We start from the raw sequence: 7,751 nt of genomic DNA on the forward strand, positions 1-7,751 counted from the left end.
GCCAAGTTACAGCTCGCCATCCTTTAATGCTCTACGCGGTGACGTGGACTGTTACACTAACTGTGACAGTAGCGGCGACATCATTTTCTTCAGAGATGGCATTTGTATCGGCAATAGCATCATCTTATTCTTTGTCACGAACAGGCTGCAAAGGAGAGGGTCTAATTAGAATCCCGATAGATGTTCCAGGAGAGATTATATGTTTGCCGGCACAACTCTTCACAATGTCAAAAATGGATTTCTTCGCTCCTCCGATATTTGCAGCAATTGTGGTCTCCGGCTCCGCTTTTGTGGTTAGGACTATGGGTCTTTGGGAAGACGACAGTTGACATTTTTTTTTAATCTTCTGAAAAGGAGCAAGGGATGAGTTTTATGAAGGAAGCAGTTGGTACATTTTAGTTGCTAAATTACCAGCTAGCACCCTATTACATTCCATGAATCAAAGAAAATTCTTCAAATCCTCTTATCATATTCCGAATGTTTTCAATTATTTTGTTTCCCTGCCATGGATCTCAGTGAAGGAAACTACAATTGTAGAGCCTATTTGTGCCGGTATTCTCCTCAAGTTGTACAGCTGTGCTAGCTTGAGCCTTTGTTGCAGTCCAATGCAGTTCTATATGAATTGTCTGTTTGTGCGATAGAATTGAACTGTGATCAACCATGAGCAGCTAGCTGCTCTTACCCTTCCATCACTGTCCCTTATTGACAGTGGCCATCCCCTTTGGTTCCCTTGAAGTGTATCATCTGAGTTAAGAACATAACTACCTTGTTCTACCTTCTTTTATTCGCAATGAATAACATGACCTTGTGCGATAACTGTGTCAACTCCCAACATTACCATTAAGGGGTGCATGCAGAAGTTGGACTTTGAAACTTCTGCTGTCGCAAACAACTGGAAGGATCATATCCTTAGGTCAATCAGTTACAGTCTGTGTGTTTTAAAAATTTGATGAAGGTTTGTAGTTTTTGGGTTTGAGAGAAACCGAACCAAAAAAAAAAAAAAACAACAACAACAACAACAAGTGTTATTACGTCTTGTTCAATTGTTTTGGGTTTTAAGGGATGTGATAATATTTTGACAAAAACGAAAGAGAATTAAACAAATGTAGAGAGGTGTTTCTAATTATTAGCATTTAGTTTTTTTTTTTTATGCTAGAGTCCTAGATCACTACAATTTCATCCATGGAGGATATAATAAATTTCATTGTTTCTGCAGCATACATCATCAAGATAAATAAATATAGGTTGTGAAGCAAGATAAAAAATTCGCACGTGCAAAAACAGGAACCTTAAGCAACCTACAATCTTTAAAAAGAAAAAAACTGTGAAAAAAATTAATAATAAAAAATAACATTTATTATAAAAATTGTGATAATCAAAATGAAAAGGGTATGTACCAGGTATAACTTTTGTCTCCAATCAAAATTTCACATTAAAAGTTGAGCAGATAACTACCGTCTCCAATCAACAATACACTTACGTAATTCCCAAACTACAATTACCTACTTTATTGTGGATGTCCATTACTTGGATTAGAATTAAGATCCTGGTCAAAAAGTAACGAAAAAAGAAAACACAAACAAAAACAAAAACAATAATAACACATATACTTGGAGTGTGAGGAAATCAAAGAACTCATTGCTTGCTCATGAGAAGCCGTGGTTTGCAAAATTATTAATAACATTTTCTCACACTATCCCAAAAAGCGTCTACACTGTAAAGTAGATAAATAAAGTTAAATGTTTGTGAAGCAGATTATCGGTAAGCAGGAACAAAAAGTCTTCAATCAGCACAGTGGCTGTAACACATTCCTGTAATAAGCAGAAGACACTGTCAGGACTGTGAAAATATTCAGCACATTAAACTGAGCGCTACCAAGCATATAAAGACACATTCACACACCGATTAAGTGCATCTAGACTTCCTCATCGCCTGTACTTCATACTTTATATCATTGGTTGACGCGTGTCTCTGCAACACAAATAGCAAATGCTGGATTTCCCACTCCATTACCCTGTAACCAAAAAATTCAGTTGAATGCAGTTGTAGACTTGTAGTATTACAGACCTATCACTAAGCCAGAATAACATTTAACATTAGTAGAGCAATACCTTATCAAACATGTCTTTGTTGTTTTTGTCATCAACATCTACAGTTATTGGAAAAAAAATTGTCTATGGTAAAAGATTCGCTGACTTTCTTCTTGCTGAAATCATTTATATTGTCACCCTGGAAAATGTATAATTTCCTGCAACTTCCTGAAATTCGTCCTGGACCAACTGAGTGTCATTGTCCTGCCATTAAATAATTGAAATAAGAATTTGGAAACTCTAATTTTCAGACAAAAAGGTACAGGGAACGAAATCGCATTATATTGCCTTGCTTGGAATACATGGCCAATAAATCTTTCACTGGTGTCTGAATTAGGCATTCAGCCTGTCTATCGAAAGCAACAAATAGGGTAACCCCAGAGGAATCCGTTACTTCCATTCTCAGCATATTCCTGTATATACAAAAATACACGCAAACATAAGCTGGGAGGTTAAATAAGCTGATGTTTAATAAGGAAGTGGAAGTTCACCTCTTATTGTCGTCTTTCACTTCAACTTTACAATCAGGACACATTTTTTAGAATCCTTTAGAATAACTTTCTTCTTAAATTGGGCGCATGAATCATAGTACCAGTTAGTATCAAAGACATTGCCAACAGTGGCCTTGCAAGAGTACGTTTGTCCCTGTTTTATGATATTAAGCTCAACCAATTGATAAATTATTAAAAATGTCTTAAAAAAGTTCTAATGATAACCACATTCTCTTGTTCCATAAGTTCTGTAATTGTACTGGATAAAGCACCCCATAAAGTGATGGGCATCTCCATTTGACTGTGATGTAGACAAATTTCGTAAGAAGCTAGTACGTGGTAATCTAATAACACTACCAAGAATGCAATGTAACTCTTATTCACGATGGCAATCTGATGTAGAACATTAGTTGAGTCCAAGCCCATGGTTCGAGTCTATTAGTTAGTTGGACACATGTTGTGTTCCTATTGGTTTATGCTTTCTAGGTTTACTTTAAATAACAGGCTTGTAGTTAGGGCTTCAGTAGTTGTGTTTATGTGTGTGATTTGTGATTGAGAGATTCAATATAAAAGTGATTTTAGGTCTTTTTTAAATTGTGTTTCAATTAAAGTGTAGATTTAAATAAACTGAAACTTCCGCCAGTAAGATCTATATTATTTGATATCGGAGTAGATTAATTCCAGGGGTTACTATTTACGGTACTGTTCACCGAAAACATTGTTCACGAAACACTGTTCATCGTGTACTATTCACCTCGCCACTGTTCACCCAGGTTACTGTTCACGGTGAATTTTTTTTCTTGAAAAGTCAATTTTTTTTGTATTATTATGGTGAATAACAAAACAACTCGAGGTCGTCCTCCATCTATGGATACTCGCATGTCTAGCTTAGAAGAAAGCATGAAGAACATGACACAGATGTTCCAGAACCTGATGGAAGCAAAGTTTTCAGTCCAAAGAGAGGTGCAACAACCACCTCCACTACCACAAAATAATGGTTCAGTGGCTAGTACTGATGATGCATCTCAGGTTGATGGTTCAATTCCTCTTCTGAACCCTTTTGCGCCAACAGATCTAGAAAACAATGGAGAAAACAAAATTGGCATGAAAAATAACACCAATAGGGAACCTCCTCTCAATGAGGAACGTGAGGGTGTACCACTCAATGATGGCGCCGCTCGGCTACCGACAGGTGTTGAAGCCCCCCTATTGGGCGCTCTACCAATCTTTGATAAGTATGAAGATGAGTCTCTTTTTGATAAGTACGAAGATCCGATTTGGGAAAATTTTGTGACTCACTTTGACAAACGAAGTGATTTGTTTTTCATAAAAGCACAATTGCAGATTTGGATTTCTTTAAAGAAAGTCACATATGTTAGTGAAGTTACAAGTTTTCAAGACGAGCCATTAGTACCGAAATTTTTTGGTGCATCTTCTAGTTATTGTTTTCATAATCTGTGTGCAAGAGCATGTTGTGGGTTACTGATTTTAAGCCAGGGAAGCTGCTACAAAGGAAAAATTCATGGTCAGATTCCTTTCAGCTGGGATATTGGCCGATTTCCTAAAGCTTGTGGACGTGGTTCTCTTTACCTGAAGTTTTTGTTGATTAGAAATTCGATGACGAATTTTTTTTGGTTGGGGAGAATGATGTAGAACATTAGTTGAGTCCAAGCCCATGGTTCGAGTCCATTAGTTAGTTGGACACATGTTGTGTTCCTATTGGTTTATGTTTTCTAGGTTTACTTTAAATAATGGGCTTGTAGTTAGGGTTTCAGTAGTTGTGCTTATGTGTATGATTTGTGATTGAAAGATTCAATAAAAGAGTGATTTTAGGTCTTCTTTAAATTGTGTTTCAATTAAACTATAGATTCAAATAAACTGAAGCTTCCGCCAATAAGATCTACATTACAATCTCTCGTAAGTTCATTCCAATTCTTTTAGTAATATTGCCAATTCTCTCCAGCATACAAATTACATCTGTCGTTGGAGTTTGGAAAATTGTTATAAATTAAATCAATCTATCACTGACAAAATTATTAGAGAGGTGTTCGGAGTATTAATAACTTAAATTACCTGTAAGGTGAGTTTTGCTCCTAACTTTAGCCGGAATGGTGTCAAGCTCGGAGAAATTGAATTTGTGTCTTGGGATGTCAAGCTCATCTTCATCGGTTTTCTTGATCACAGTTTCCGGTGTAAGATAAATCTTGTAATCACGCTGCACAGGCCAATATTCTCTTGCTAATGACACGTCAAACCTCTCCATGGTACAAATATTTTCTTCCTTCAAAATGTTGTTATTCAATACACTTACGAATTCCGAAAAATATTTATCTAGTAAAACTCCATGTACGTGAGTACCCTATCCATGATGAAGATTTCGACGAATATATTAGCTGCTCGTAACCCGAAAAAATAAAGTAGCGATGCAACACAAACTTAAAAATACCAACAAGTATGAAGCCTGAATAGTGCTTACCTTGGAATCCCATAGCAGAAATTACATGCCCAGGAGTTGTTTTCTATCTTTAAAATTAGTGGAGCCCCACAATCTTGTAATGCGTCCCCTTACTTTCCATCAGTGCGTTCCATAGGCTATCGAGGTCTTAGTAAGGCTGCATCGTCATGCCCTGTAACAGCAAAACTTGAAAAGGATGCAAAAAATTATCACAATGCACCTATATGGCCAACATCTATTGGAGTGGGAAAAGAAGCAGTGCAAATGAGGAAAAGAAAAAGAAATGGAAGCTAGCGCAGTAAAAATTATGGGTGCTTCTTCATGGCGATTATTCCCAACCTACATAAGAAATTTCAAGTAGGATCCAGAGTGATACATTAAGTTTATCCATTTAAATAAGAAAAGCGTAAGTCAGTTCACAGTTTCAGCAAAGGTTATAAATAACAATTGATAGTAACCAAAACCGACATTAGGCTCTGAAGATTGCGCACCTAGAACTAACTTTGCCATTTCACTCTCCCAGAATTGAAATCTATCTGATCATTGAAAATCCCATTGAGAGAAACAATTTATTGCCCTGAATAGGAAAATACGAATAACTACTATCTTCAATATTTTATACCTTCACCATACAAAATCCCCAGCTAAAACCAAACAAAATTGCGAGGGATATCCACAATCAAAACATATAAATGCTAAAGGTACCCAAATTATTCCAATTTGCAGCTGAGATTGCCATTTGGATCAAATAAAATAAATTCAAAGTAAAAGAAATGCCTTAGCTTGGCGAAAGTTTTACTGAATTGTATATCAATGGTGAGAGCGTAATGAGACCCATTGAAAGATGGAGAAGTGGAGTTTTGTGCGAGCTGAAAACGCGGGAGGGATATCAAGCGTTACTCTCTTTTTGGAGTGCCACGTCAGTTTTTCGGAGGGTAACTCAAGAAGAAGAAAGAGTAGCGAAACTCTATATTGGTGGAGTTAAGTGAGGTCATGTACTTTGGGCTTTGGCCTTCGGCCTTCGGTTCCTTTAAAAACCAATAACCATCCATAGAAATGAAGAAATGAAGCAAGTTATCCGTGATTATAAATTTGGGGACCCATTTAAGGGCTGCGTTGGATTGGTTTTTCAAATTTGAAGATAAAGTCCCGGATACAGCCCTGTTGATGATGACCTGATGGACCTTTACAAAATATAGCCTCTAATGCAGCCCTTAAATGGGCCCCCAATTTTATCATCCCGGATTATTGTCTTCATTCTTACAGATATTTAAAGGACCCAAAACCGAAGCCATTAGAGAAACTTTGGCACATGACTTTACTTAAGTCACCACGTGACTTCATTTATGTTTTTTTTTTGTCTAATTTCATGTGTTTATGAAGGAGCAGTTATCTTCTTTGTTGGAACAACACCAGAGGTTTTGACAAGAAGATAAAATTATATATGAATCCGGTATTATTTTGGTTACTCCGGGGCGTATAATTTTTATTTTTATATCCTCTAGGCTTGAAACTAGGGTGAGATGTTTTTAAGATACACGTACTCAAAAGTTGTGATTCTAAATGCTAATTTTTGAACAACAAACCATAACAGGTAATCTCAGGCAACTTTCGTGTCGGTTCTGGGGCAAACCCAATCCAGACAGACAGAGCTTTAGTTATACGAGTTGGGAGATTTACTACGCAAGACATTAAATGTCCTGAACCCTGCAAATAGTGCGGTGATATAGGCGACCCTTAGTAAGCAAAACTGATCTCAAACCGCCCCTAGATTGCGTTGTTATAGGGGTTGGTATGTGTGGAATCCACTGCCCGTTTTGTTTTTGGAAAATCACATAACTATTGATGTAGTATCGAGAATCTTACATTAATAGATCAGAGAAAACAACATTTATGAGAGGGTGGACATGAGAGAAGGTTTTTTTTTTTTTTTTGGCTTTTTGGCTTTTATGTCCCTAAATTACTTAAAACAATAACAGAAAAAAGAGAAAACTACTAAGAATCATCACTATGATGAAAAGTGATCCTCCCAATAGAATGAAAAAAAATGTTTGAAATTAAGTGACTCTAATTGAGAACTCATCGTATGGTCTGGCCTCCCTAGATTGTGCACCTCCTTGTTTTGCAAGAAAGCGAATCTAGTGAAGGGGACTAACTCTATTTCTAGATAATCTAGTCTCTCATCTCCTACTCTCTAGTTAGCCCTCGTTAAAGCCTATTCCAACTATATTGTAAGATGAAACTTGAAACGGCTAGAAATCGCCCACAGAAGGAAAACATTTTTGAATTGAAAGGGCTCCAATTGCCAACCATCCCATGGTTTGGCATGCCTATATAAGACAAATCATGCTAAACAATTACAAAAGACAACTGTAAGACACCTCCACTCAATCACCATCTCACCTCTACTTTGTTTCACATCTCTTCTTTATAGAGAAAAGACTACTCAAGCGTCAAAAGTGAAGATTGAATGAAAGAACTTATGTAAGACAGAAAATTGGGAAATAACATAAAGCAGGAAATGTAAAGTAAATGACAGGAAAAGAAAACTATTTTAAAAAGAATGTAAAATAAAGAAATAAAAAAAATGTATACTTGCTCCGTAGGGGTACACTACTCAAATCACGAGTAAAAGTGCTAACAAGAAATATATAAGGTATACGTGGACTCAAGGCTCCGACACTTACAACCACACACTCCAAGTGGAGTGGTCTG

General features: G+C 36.7%; 1 long non-coding RNA gene across 5 annotated transcripts; it reads right to left on the bottom strand.

Annotated features, from left to right (window-relative positions):
* Positions 1-1,584: 1,584 nt before the first annotated feature.
* Positions 1,585-6,057, bottom strand: LOC147477459 (uncharacterized). 5 transcript variants are annotated; one of them, XR_015208843.1, is made up of 8 exons: positions 5,528-6,057; positions 5,058-5,208; positions 4,655-4,940; positions 2,582-2,735; positions 2,379-2,503; positions 2,112-2,294; positions 1,903-2,014; positions 1,585-1,811 (listed from the first exon to the last, which is right to left on the bottom strand). It is a non-coding gene; the product is annotated as an uncharacterized LOC147477459 (long non-coding RNA). The 5 variants fall into 5 exon arrangements; XR_015208842.1 differs by having other exon boundaries at positions 5,058-5,222; XR_015208841.1 differs by having other exon boundaries at positions 4,655-4,862; positions 5,058-6,055.
* Between the last annotated feature and the right edge of the window lie 1,694 nt (positions 6,058-7,751).

Source organism: Coptis chinensis, chromosome 9 (genome assembly GCF_015680905.1).
Source record: "Coptis chinensis isolate HL-2020 chromosome 9, ASM1568090v1, whole genome shotgun sequence".
Classification (NCBI taxonomy): Eukaryota; Viridiplantae; Streptophyta; class Magnoliopsida; order Ranunculales; family Ranunculaceae; genus Coptis; species Coptis chinensis.